At 39.6% G+C, this 13,879-nt stretch overlaps 1 long non-coding RNA gene across 1 annotated transcript; it reads left to right on the top strand.

Moving 5' to 3' along the window:
* The first annotated feature begins 5,245 nt into the window (after nucleotides 1-5,245).
* LOC114886880 lies at nucleotides 5,246-12,565 on the top strand. The gene is made up of 3 exons (XR_003791443.1): nucleotides 5,246-5,360; nucleotides 11,722-11,940; nucleotides 12,430-12,565. It is a non-coding gene; the product is annotated as an uncharacterized LOC114886880 (long non-coding RNA).
* Nucleotides 12,566-13,879: the final 1,314 nt, after the last annotated feature.

Below are 13,879 nucleotides of genomic sequence, written 5' to 3'. Positions count from 1 at the left end.
CGTTCTGGTGTTCTTTGCAACACGTGGGGTGGCAGCAGGGGTTTAATTTCACCGTTCAGTCTTAATTTTGTACATAATTCCCTTTTAATTATGACTTAAGTCTTTAATTTTTATGGAAACCAAGTGGCTCTATTTCAATATTATTTTCTTTTACTTAATAAGAACATACTAAGAGGGAAGAGATATGGGAACCTATGTATATGTATAACTGATTCACTTTGTTATAAAGCAGAAACTAACACACCATTGTAGAGCAATTATACCCCAATAAAGATGTAAAAAAAAAAAAGAACATACTGTAGTTAATCAAGAAATACCTCTAATGTACATTTACAATGATCAGACCAAGAAGGAGAATTTATTAATAATAATAATAACAATAATAAATTGGTTATTCCAAAATGTAGCAATCCACATAAATACAGCTCTGGAGAGTTGATAAAGAGTAGAGATTTGATAGAGTTCAAACAGTGGCACTTTTGAGAATCTAAGAGGATGAGAACCCAAACGGGGACATTGGGATAGTAAGTTTTAGCGTTGCGCAGGTTAAACTGGGATATGTGGTAACCCTAATCATGGTTATGTCTATGTATGTGTAATATATGGCTTTGTGCTACATAGACCTACTTGTACCTAAGTGAAAAAATCAACATATATGCCTTTCTGTATATGCATTCACTTCAGTGGCTATTCTGTGCCAGGCACACTGGGAAATGGATATACTGAGTTCAATGAGACTCAGCCCCAGGGCTTGCAGAAACCATATCTTGTGAACGTGGTAAATCCTGAGGGAGAGGTACAGATGACTGAGGTGGAGGAGTGTGTGTGTGCTGGGGGCAGATGCCGTCAACGGCTGTACTTCTCCAGCCAGCTCCACTACATCCCTGCCTTAGTCTTTGATGCCAATGTTTCAAACTGGTATAAACACCTCACACTGGCGTTTGAATTAGTTTGTTTCTAACATTGTATGGGCCTTTTCTAACATTGTATGGGCCTATCAGGAAAATGCCTCTAGTTTTCAAAAGGACAGGACTGGGCATGTATGATTCATTTAAAGCTGCGCTGTCCACTACGGTAGCTGCATGTGGCTATTTAATTTAAATTAGTGAAAATTAAATCAGATTAAGAGTTCAGTTCCTCAGGTGTACTAGTCACATCTCAAGTGCTCAGTAGCTGAATGTGGCTGACAGACACCAAATTGAACAACACCATGTGGAACATTTTCTTCATCTTAGAAGTTTCTCTAGGAGAGCACTGATTTAAACGAATCCCACACCTCTAAATGCACATAGTAATTTCCTTTCCCCTTTAATAGCAGCATGTTTAGACCATTGCACATTCTGCCAAGAGTCTGTGAAATGCTTTCATTCACTCATTTACTCACACAGCACATATTCATTAAGTACCTAATATGTGCCAGACACAGGAATGAAGAAGATAGAAAAAGGACATGCATGTTATTCTCATTTAATTAAAACAATTTAGGTATTGTAAGTATTGAAAATGTCTTCCAATGATTAAGCCTTCTAACTGGGAAGCAAATTAATTTATGTTCAGCTTCCTAACATGGCACAATTGGGAAGTAACAAATACAGCATAAAATATGGGCAAGGAAAGTAAAATAGGAAAGTATAGTGATCAGTGATGTCAGAGCACCTCTACCATTGCTTATTGATTTTCTTCTTTCATTTTCTGAAAAACTATTATTTAATAACATCAAAACTCAAGAAGATGACTGAAGGTTATAAAAAAGTGTACCTGAGAGTAACTTTCAAATGAGGTAAGTAGGCAGACCCAGAAAATTCACAAGAACATTTGAGCAACATAGCAATTAATGGATTACAAGCCATACAAGATAACATCTGCAAAGACACAGCAAATTATGGTTTATGTAGGCTTTTAAAATTAGTGATAAAGAAATATAATCACGTACAATTACCCTTTCAGACTCTGATGTCAACTTTTACATTCAGCGTACTAAAAAGGCAAAACAAAACCTGGTTGTATTTGAAGAGGTAGTTAGTTTGATCCTGTGGTGAGAAGAGATTATGGTCCCAAAATAGCCTGCCCGTCTGGAGGATTTACCTAGGATTTAAGGGCATTAGCGTGGAAAGCTAGGGTTAAACAGTAGAATGAGTTGCCTAGGGAAGGTTAATCTACTTCCTATTTCTCAAGGTCACTTTGTTGAGAATAAGAGTGGAATTGGACTGAGGGTTGTTTGTAAGATGGCATGAGAAGGGAACAGGGTTTGATATGTCAGCCATTTCCCCCAATCTCCATGTGAGATCAATATACCTTTGATTTAAAAACCCTCACCATCTCTTCTCAAAGCCAAGTTATCTACAGTATTGATTTCCCAGGTATTGTCAGGTTGGTTTCCTGAGACCATGTCTTCTGTGAGTCGCCTCAAAGTTTCTCCTTCTCTGCTGTTAGCGGGGACTTCCATGCCATTAAATGCAATGATACTTCTTTAGTCTACACCTCCCTCCATCTTCAGGGAACACCTGCCACTTAAAGCAATTTCCTCACTTAAAGCAATCTCTCCTTCTGGCATCCATGGCACCACACCAGTTTGACAACATCCCATTTTATTCTAGCTCCACAGCTATCATCTTGATTGGAGACACCAACAACTTCGGGTTACTGCCTCCTCCCTGCTCCACACAGTTGTCACTCTTGTTGTAAATTATAAATTTATAATATAAATTTGTTCATAGCATTTTCCACTAAGAGCCTCTGGTGACTTGCCATTGCATTTAAATAATTAATTAATTAATTTTTGGCTGCGTGCGGGCTTTCTCTAGTTGCGACAAGCGGGGGCTACTCTTTGTTGCGGTGCGCGGGCTTCTCATTGCGGTGGCTTCTCATTGTGGAGCACGGGCTCTAGGTGCCCAGGCTTCAGTAGTTGTGGCACGTGGGCTCAGTAGTTGTGGCTCACAGGCTCTAGAGTGCAGGCTCAGTAGTTGTGGTGCCGGGCTTAATTGCTCCGCTGCATGTGGGGTCTTCCCGGACCAGCACTTGAACCCGTGTCCCCTGCATTGCCACGCAGATTCTTAACTACTGTGCCACCAGGGAAGCCCTCTATTCTGTTTAACTGGAATATTTTTCCATCTTTGTGCCATGCCACCTTGTCATAATTAATATAGTTTTATAATGAGTCTTAATAACTAGTAATGTGAACCCTTCAACTTTGTTTTCAAAATTGTCTTAGGTATCTGTGGACTTTTAATTCACATACATATTTTAATATCAACTTTTCAATTTCCACAATATAAAAATACAGCTGGGATTTTCCTTTGGATTGTATTGAATGAATATATCAGTTTAGAAGGAATTATTATCTCTATAATGTCTTAAAATTCATAGACATTTGTCCTGTTTGTTTAGCTCTTTTATATTTTCTCTCAATAATGTCTTTAGTTTTCTGTGAAGAAGTATTGTATGTATTCTGTTAGGGTAATCCTTAAGTATTCTTTATGCTTTTATAACTATCACTTAAAAAACTCATTTTCTACCTCTTCCCGGTAGATAATAATGAAACTTTTTCATTCTGACTTTAATGAGCAATTTCGCTAGCTTCACTTATTCATTTTAATAGTTTTTCTGTGGAATGTTTTTGAATATGCCAGATGAACAACTGTGTGGTCTGTGACCAATTACAGGGATATTTACTTTTCCATTCTTTTTGCTTTGGTAGTTCTTTTACTTACCCACATGCGTAGCCAAGGACCTAAACTATTACAATGTGGAAGAGAAGAGGTGATAGAGGGTGTTTTGTCATGTTCCTGATCTTAGGAGGTGAGGTTTCAATATTTTCCCATTAAGTGTGATGTTTGCTGTAGGTATTTTGTAGATGAGGCTCAATATCAGACTAATGTTAGATTCTTTTATTTCTAGTTTGCTAAGTTTCTGTAATGAATTTTTTCAAGTGCTTTTTCTGGCATCTATTGAGAAGACCTTTTTTTTTTTTCTTTTCTTCTTCCAGCGTGGTGAATTGTTTGGCTTTTCTTTCTCCCTCCCTCCCTCCTTTTCTTCTTTGTTTCTTTCTTCCTTCCTTTCTCTTTCCTCCCTCCCTCCCACCCTCCATTTCTTCCTCTCCCTCTCCCTTCCTTCCTTCTTTCCTTCCACCCTTCCTCCCTCCCTCCCTGTCTCTTTCTCTCCCTCTCTCTTTCTCTCTCTCTTTCTTTCTTTCTTTCAACTGTGGGAACAACGTTGCATTCATGGATTGTGATGCATTTCTGGATCCAATTCAATGGATTATGATGTATTTATTACCTTTTTAATATATCGATGGCTTATATGGAAATCAATTTTGCAACTATGCTCATGACGGTTATTAGTCTGTAATTCACTTTTCTTGCAATGTCCTTTCCAGATTTTAATATGAAAGTTAGGTTGGCCTCATTGCATAAATTGGGGGTATATGTCCTCCTTATTTTGGATTAAAAAAATCCTTCTGACCTGTGTATCACATGAATTATCAAATGCCTGAAGGAAAAGGGGCCCAGAATGTTAAGTTCACTTCTCTGGGCTTCATTTCTCTCCAGTAATGTGTTCCTTGAGTCCTGGCTGCCTTGGTAGCTCTCTGATATCTTCAACCTGAAGTTTTCTGTATTTTATTAATCTTTTAAAGATTTTCTTGGTGAGAGGTTCATTTTGCCACAGGCTGGCCTACCATGGGAAGTGAAAGCCTCCCTCATTTTTAACCCCCAACTCCAGTTCTTGCTATTTTTCACAAAGGGCAGACAGATCAAGAATTTTTCAGCTTGTGTGTTACAAGTATTCATTAGAGACTTGTAGACTGCTGTCTGTGCTCACCTTCTCATGGTTGAATGCTTTAGGAATGAAGAAGAATATTTACTGAGACAAATGCTTCTGTCAGCTTGACAATGCTCTTTTCAAACTGGGTGCCTCTCAAAGCAAGCTCTGCATGGTTCATTACCCCTTTGCTGCCCTACCCTCATCTTTAAAGATTTGCTTTAGATGATGCTAGTCTGCAGAGGTTTCTGTTTTCTGGTATATACAAGTTTTAGTTGTTTTAGAAGTCTTAGAAAAGTTAAGAAACGTGTTATTCATAGTGAAGAATGCTTATTTTAATCTTGATTAGAATCTCTTATAAACCTGCCCTGGAGGAATTTCTTTGGGTAAAATCTGGTTAGATGTTAAATCAGGCAGAAAGGCACACACACATACAAACTGATTCTAAAAGGTGAAATCAAATTTTAACAAATAATATTTTCACAGGGAATGATGTCAGCAAGATGGCAGAATCGGAGTTCCCTCTTTGTATCCCTACTCAGCAATAATAATTTGGCAGCCATCTTGGACAGAAGTGCCTTAGTGGGAGATTTGGGATCCAGGTATGAGATTGTTAAATCCTATTGGAGCCCAAGACCAGTGAGGGCTCTTTTGAGAAGGCAGATCCATGCCCTGGCTGCTGAATTGCCAACTGTGGTCCCAGCTAGACCCAGAAACAGCTCCTTCCCTTGTGGATATTATATATCGTTTTGGCCGTGGTCCTGCCACCAGCACCATTTGTTACAGAATCCAGCAGGAGTGATGCCTGCCTGTGCCTCAGGTATACACTAATGGAACAGAATCGACAACTCAGAAATAAACCCACATGTACACAGTTAATTCATAATTGACAAGGGAGCCAAGAATACTCAATGGAGGAAGGATAGTCTCTTCAATAAATGGTGTTGGGAAAACTGGACAGCTACATGTAAAAGAATGACATTAGAACACTTCCTAACACCATACACAAAAATAAACTCCAAATGGAGTAAAGACCTAAATGTAAGACCAGACACTATAAAACTCTCAGAGGGGGCTTCCCTGGTGGCGCAGTGGTTAAGAATCCACCTGCCAATGCAGGGGACACGGGTTCAAGCCCTGGTCTGGGAAGATCCCACATGCCGCGGAGCAACTAGGCCCATGTGCCACAACTACTGAGCCTGTGCTCTAGAGCCCACGAGCCACAACCACTGAGCCCACATGCCACAACTACTGAAGCCCATGTGCCAAGAGCCCGTGCTCTGCAACAAGAGAAGCCACCGCAATGAGAAGCCCACGCACCACAACGAAGAGTAGCCCCTCCTCACCGCAACGAGAGAAAAGCCCATGCGCAACAATGAAGACCCAGCGCAGTCAAAAATAAAATTTTTAAAAAAAGAAATACTTAAAAAAATAAACAAAAAACAAACTCTTAGTGGAAAACATAGGAAAAACACTCTTTGACATAAACCACAGCAAGATCCTTTTTGACCCACCTCCTAGAGTAATGAAAATAAAAACAAAAATAAATAAATGGGACCTAATGAAACAAAAGCTTTTGCACAGCAAAGAAAATCATAAACACGATGAAAAGACAACCCTCAGAATGGGAGAAAATATTTGTAAATGAAACAATGGACAAAGGGTTAATCTCCAAAATATACAAAGAGCTCATAGAGCTCAATATCAAAAAAACAAACAATTCAATTAAAAAATGGGCAGAGGGGCTTCCCTGGTGGCGCAGTGGTTGAGAGTCTGCCTGCCAATGCAGGGAACACGGATTCGTGCCCCGGTCCGGGAAGATCCCACATGCTGCAGAGCGGCTAGGCCCGTGAGCCATGGCCGCTGAGCCTGCGTGTCCGGAGCCTGTGGTCCGCAACGGGAGAGGCCACAACAGTGAGAGGCCTGCATATAGCAAAAAAAAAAAAAAAAAAAAAAAAAAAGGGCAGAAGACCTAAATAGACATTTCACTAAAGAAGAGATACAGATGGCCAAGAGACACATGAAAAGATGTTCAACACAGGGCTTCCCTGGTGGCGCAGTGGTTGAGTCCGCCTGCCGATGCAGGGGACACGGGTTCGTGCCCCGGTCCGGGAAGATCCCACATGCTGCGGAGCGGCTGGGCCCGTGAGCCATGGCCGCTGAGCCTGCGCGTCCGGAGCCTGTGCTCCGCAACGGGAGAGGCCACAACAGTGAGAGGCCGGCGTACCGCAAAAAAAAAAAAAGATGTTCAACACCACTAATTACTAGAGAAATGCAAATCAAAACTACAATGAGGTTACCACCTCACGCTGTTCAGAATGGCCATTATCAAAAAATCTAGAAAGAATAAATGCTGGAAAGGGTGTGGTGAAAAAGGAACCCTCCTGCACTGTTGGTGGGAATGTAAATTGATACAACCACTATGGAGGTTCCTTAAACGACTAAAAATAGAATTACTGTATGATCCATCAATCCCACTACTGGACATATACCCAGAGAAAACCATAATTCAAAAAGACACATGCACCCCATTGTTCATTGCAGCACTATTTACAATAGCCAGGACATGGAAGCAACCTAAATGCCCATCGACAGACGAATGGATAAAGAAGATGTGGTACATATATACAATGGAACATTACTCAGCCATAAAAAGGAACGAAACTGGGTCATTTGTTGAGACGTGGATGGATCTAGAAACTGTCACACAGAGTGAGGTCAGAAAGAGAAAAACAAATATCGTATATTAATGCATATATGTGGAACCTAGAAAAATGGTACAGATGAACTGGTTTGCAGGGCAGAAATTGAGACACAGATTTAGAGAACAAATCTGTGGACACCAAGGGGGGAAAGAAGCAGGGGGTGGGAGTGGTGATGTGATGAATTGGGTGATTGGGATCGACATGTATACACTGCTGTGTATAAAATGGATGACTAGTAAGAACCTGCTGTATAAAAAAATAAAATAAAATTCAAAAGTTCAAAAAAAAATCAAAAAAAAAAAGAAGAGACATGTACCACAATGTTCACTGCAGCACTATTTACAGTAGCCAGGACATGGAAGCAACCTAAATGTGCATCCACAGATGAATAGATAGAGAAGATGTGGCACATATATACAATGGAATATTACTCAGCCATAAAAAGGAACGAGATTGGGTTATTTGTGGTGAGGTGGATGGACCTAGAGTCTGTCATACAGAGTGAAGTAAGTCAGAAAGAGGAAAACAAATACTGTATGCTAACACATATATATGGAATCTTAAAAAATGGTACTGATGAACCTAGTGGCAGGGCAGGAATAAAGACATAGACATAGAGAGTGGACTTGAGGACATGGAGGAGGGGGAAGGGGAAGCTGGGGTGAAGTGAGAGTAGCATCGACATATATACACTGCCAAATGTAAAATAGATAGCTAGTGGGAAGCAGCCGCGTAGCACAGGGAGATCAGCTCCATGCTTTGCGATGACCTAGAGGGGTGGGATAGGGAGTGTGGGAGGGAGGCTCACAAGGGAGGGCATATAGGGATATATGTATGCATATGACTGATTCACTTTGTTGTACAACAGAAACTAACACAGCATTGTGAAGCAATCATACTCCAATAAAGATCTATTAAAAAAACATTTTGAAGTAAATTATATTACATTTAAAAAAATAAATAAAACACAGGTTGACTTTTTGTAGTTTTCACTGAGGCTCAAATCAGGAATGTAGGAAATGTAATTTAATGCATAAATGTATCCCTTAATCTCTCATCTTTGATACTTGAGTTTAAATCTCAGAATCGAACTTCAGTTATTGAATGATAATCAGCCTTTCTGGCTTTTCCTTACTGTCAACTTTTACGTTCTATTGACATTTTAATCTGTTGCTTTACTGAAGGCCTTTTTAATAAGTGTGAGTATCCTTCATAGGCAAAATTGCCAGATTTAGAAAATAAAAATACAGTGTAAGTATATCTTATGCAATGTTTGAGAGCTACTTATATTAAAAATCTATTTGTTGCTTATCTAAGATTCAGACTTAATGGGGCATCCTGTATTTAGCTGGTAATCCTATTCTTAGGGCAAGAAAAAAATAAAGTTGAAATTGTGTTTTTCATAAGTAGTCAGAAAACAAGGAGACAGATATTCTGGCTGAGAATTTGGTGTTTTCTATAGATTTTCTTTGTCCATGTCCTTGCTCACACTTTTGTGAGCTACTCTTCATGATAATCTGTACTAACCAGACTCTTTTAATTTGTGGAAGAATTTTGTCAATGTGAGAATTTAAACATGTTCAATTTATAAGACTTCTTTTCTCTTTTTTTTTTCCAAATGAACAAATCAAAAATTTACTCTAGACTGTTGCTCATACACTGCCACATTCCTTCTGTGTGGTCTGGACCAATCTATAGCTAACAAGTGACCAAATAGAGTTGCATGATAAGACAGACTTCTTTTCTTTATTTGAATACCCCAATTATAGGCCAAATCCAAAATTTTTTTTTTTTTTTTTTTTTTTGTGGTACACGGGCCTCTCACTGTTGTGGCCTCTCCCGTTGCGGAGCACAGGCTCCGGGCGCGCAGGCTCAGCGGCCAGCTCCGCGGCATGTGGGATCTTCCCAGACCAGGGCATGAACCCGTGTCCCCTGCATCGGCAGGTGGACTCTCAACCACTGCGCCACCAGGGAAGCCCCCTAAAATCCAAAATTTTACATAGTATTTGGTATATATTTTATGAGGATTAAATACATCATTTATGTCAGATGTTACATTCCAACCTGAAGATTCAGATTTCCTGAATGGATATCTGCACAGGCCTTCTGACCAAGTCCAGAGATCAGTATTCATTAGGAAGAAGTTCAATGGCATAGAAGAAAGGGCACTGAGAATTAGGATATTTGTGTCCTGATCTTGGAACTGCCCCTGGGAAAGTAGCATCAATCTTGTGTCTCTGTTTCTCAATCTGTTAAACGAGGCAATTGGACTACATCTGCATTTCACGAAGTGCTCTAAGAACTGTCTTTGTAACAGTGCTTCTGGGGTCAGGAAAATTGTTAAAAAAACTGAATACTCCATGGGGTATTCAAACTATAATATTAAAGTTTATATATATAATACCTAATATATGTAATATATCATAACATTAGATATTACATATGTTATATGATGCATATAAAATTTAATATTATAATATTAAAGTCTATATATAATATTTATTATATATTATATTAAATATATATTCTATTAATATTATAAATTTATAAAAGTATACATTTTAGCAACCACGAAGCTCTGAGAAGCATGTGGGGTCAAAAGAACAACAAACCACAGACAATATAAGTTTGCATTCTGCAAACTTTTTGACTACAAAGCCTCTTCTGAGAGAGCTGTTAGCATCATATGGGCCACCTGGAGGATACTGGATTTGATGAGTATAATATCCTCTTCAGCTCCAACATGCTATGGATATCCTTAGAAAGATCTGGCTTTGGTGAAATGCAATAATGGCTCATCTTTCAGGAGGCTGAGGTGTTTTGGCTCAAACTGTGCAAACAGTGAGGAGACCTGGAATATTCAGAGTACGCAGTGACGATAGGGAGGCTGGTGAGCCTCTTTTTTTAAATTTTTAATTAAAAAAATTTTTTTAAAATTAATTTATTTTTGGCTGTGTTGGGTCTTTGTTGCTGTGCATGGGCTTTCTCTAGTTGCGGTGAGCGGGGCCTACTCTTCGTTGCGGTGCGCGGGCTTCTCGTTGTGGTGGCTTCTCTTGTAGTAGAGCACAGGCTCTAGGCACGCGGGCTTCAGTAGTTGTGGCTCACGGTCCTTTTGTTTTATTTATAGACAACATCGACACCATCGCCAGCATCTTCTTTGGCTTTTAGGAAGGCTGCATTTATTCAGGTGTAATCTTCCCTTTTCAATTTTATTTTGATTTGATTTGATTTGATTTGACGAGGGTGTTGTAATGGGAAGTTTTGTGTTAAAACAGAGAGAGAGCACAATTTAAGTTTTCTGAAGGAGTAGTCCCTCCCTTTTTTCACCTCTCAACTCCTGGTCTGTTCTCCTTTGAGTGCTCTCTTAATGCCTCGCCGGGGCCTCAGAAATTAAAATGTCACTTTTATTACTATTATTCTGATTTTCTAATTTGGGATATTTTCTCAATTCATATTTATGTCACATATGAGTTTAAAAAACTGAGCTCTTTATTTTATAGTCAAAATCTTAAGTCTTCTGGCTTTTGGCAGAAAATCATCAGCTTTTTAAGTTACTCATGTGGCTTCTGAGAAATGAGGCTGCTGTGATTGATGTCTCGGCCGCAAAATACCTAGTCTGTTTAAAACATGGTAGAGAGATGGGGAAGCATGCGTGTCCACATTGTCTTATGAGCTGAATTAGATCTCCTAAAATTCACATGTTTAAGTCTTAACCGTACCTAAGAATGTGACTGTATTTGGAGATGGGGTTTTAAAAGAGGCAATTAAGTTAAAATGAGGTCATTAGGGTGGGTCCTAACCCAATATAAGAAGCAGAAATTAGGACACAGGCACATATAGAGGGAAGACCATGTGAGGACACAGGGAGAAGGTGGCCATCTACAAGCCAAGGAGAGGGGCCTCAGAAGAAATCAACCCTGCTGACACCTTGATCTCAGACTTCTAGCCTCCAGAATTGTGAGAAAAACTGCTTTGTTGAAGCCACCAAGCCTGTGGTATTTGTTAATGCAGCCTGAGGAGGCTAAAACACACAGGTATCCCTGGAAGCAGACTCTCACCACTTCCCATACACAGGTGAGATTGTTGCCTGGAAAATGTAATACTTTTGGTCAGAGAAATGTTCACCTGGTTTCTCAACTCCTATGCTGATGTAATAATATTGGCAATATCTTTAGCACGTTTCCTAGAGGGGATGATCAGTGAATAAGTAACTTGATAAAGAAATAGCATCCAAATAAATGGGTGTTTCTTTTCACAGATGCCTTCCACTGCCCACGGGAACAGTTCTTCTCATCCCTTTTCTCGCAAAGGAATATCATAGAAAAAAAATTGAAAAATACTTCCCCATGTGAAGGAGCTTTGGTTCAGCTGCAGAGCTAAACTCACATCTGCACTAGATTGGAATTGGCTGTGAATGATTACAAATGAAAATCTGTTGTTGCTGAAGGATCTTATTTGCAACAAAAGACAAGAACAGGTATTTCATAGTGTCACTGTGTTCTAGTATGTGGTCTTTATACCTGGGCTCCTGATTGCTTTCCTGTGCCTTGTTAAATTTATTGCTTTTCTGGACCTTGTACAAGAAAAATTGCTTTAAAAAACGATAAGCTCTGGGCAGTATGACAGACTCCTGTATATACTTTTACCTTTTCTTCTGAACTCATTGAATTTGTGCATTAAAAAATTACCATTATTTGTTAAAAATTATATTAAAAATTACCATTCTCCTCCCTTTTGCCTAAACATATTTAGTCTCTTATTTGAATTACCTTTATATCTTTCTTTCAGAATTTAACTTGAACTTATATTAAACCTTTAACCAAATACAGAAATGATTCTTTCCCCTTGACTTAATGTTACAAAGTACTTGTCTTAGCATATAGGAATTGCACACATAATTGTAGTTTTATCTAGATCTCAGTCTTTGGCTCCATTCTTATTTTTATTCCTGTATCTATCCATCCAGGAACAAAGAAAATGCAACATACAATGCAGTATTAGAACTTCAAAGGAAAACAAAATGCATGTTTACAGGTAAAGAATCCTCCAAAAATTCTAGGGTTCGGTTAAAAATTCTCTTCCAAACCTCTTAGCAAGCCCAGTGAGAAAGAAAACACATTTGTTTTCAAATTGTAAGTAAGGAAAAAAAATGCTTTTTAACCGTATGACCTTAGGCAAATTAAGTAATCACCCTGTGCCTCCGTTTCTTCATAAGCTTAATAAGAACGATAGAAGTAACTTGGTTATATAGGCATGTTATGAGGATTAAATCAAACGTGCCAGTGTTAGTAAAGCACTTAGAACAGTGGCTGGCACAAGGTAAGCACTATTTGAGTGTTTTTAAAATAAAACAATAAAATAAATGCTAAGGAAAATTCTCAAGGAATGTAAAGTTTCACCCAGTACCTAATTTTAAAGGATAGTTCTCATTGGGAGCTTCGCCTTATCAACAGGAGAGTAAGAGAGACAAGGTAAAAATATTCACTTATGACTTCTTTGTCGCAAACACGTTTGTGGGATTTGTGGAATGTTTTCTTGACTCATCCCTCAGTAGGTGCTGAGGACAGAACGTTGAAATCAGGGAAAGCAATTTTGCAGCAGGCCAGGATAATATGTTCTGAACATGCAATGTTCTGATGATCGGGCTTTAGCTCTAGATTATAAAGAAATGGATGGACGCATTTGCTTCCAACAACCATTTATAAATATCTCTTTTCTGGGCTTCTCTGGTGGCGCAGTGGTTTAGAGTCCGCCTGCCGATGCAGGGGACATGGGTTCGTGCCCCGGCCTGGGAAGATCCCACATGCCGCGGAGCGGCTAGGCCCGTGAGCCATGGCCGCTGAGCCTGCGCGTCCGGGGCCTGTGCTCCACAACGGAAGAGGCCACAACAGTGAGCGGCCCGCGTACCGCAAAAAAAAAAAAAAAAAAAAAAAATCTCTTCTCTTCTCTGGGCATTTTACGAGTTGTGCAGTGGAAGCATGGCGTTATAGTCTCTGCTAGGGCTTCACATGAAAACACTGTGTCCTGCTGATAAAGCCAGGGATTCAGTGTAGCAGTTGCTGGTCAATAGCAGACACACCTGCTTTCATATCACTGGCTATGCCAGTGGCTGGCTTGTGACCTCGGGCAAGTTATTCCACTTCTTAGGATCCTTGGTTTCACCAGATGAGCCATTGCAATCTCAAAATAGTGCTTTGAGAATGAAGGAGATTATGCACATGTAGCATGGACACTGTGACTGATTGCATAGGAGTGATGATGACAAGGGGGGACTCTGACTTCTCTTAGTTTGGTGACTGTGTTGGGCCTCAGGCTCCTCATTTGCAAATGGGAAAAGTAATAGCACCTTTCTCACACAGCTGTTGCAAGGTTTAAATGCAAGAGCAAAACACGGTGATTGGCATATATTAAGGGTT

Source organism: Monodon monoceros, unplaced genomic scaffold, assembly GCF_005190385.1.
Source record: "Monodon monoceros isolate NGI ecotype Baffin Bay Population unplaced genomic scaffold, NGI_Narwhal_1 Super_Scaffold_10, whole genome shotgun sequence".
NCBI lineage: Eukaryota > Metazoa > Chordata > Mammalia > Artiodactyla > Monodontidae > Monodon > Monodon monoceros.
This window is presented reverse-complemented; position numbering and strand designations above follow the sequence as displayed.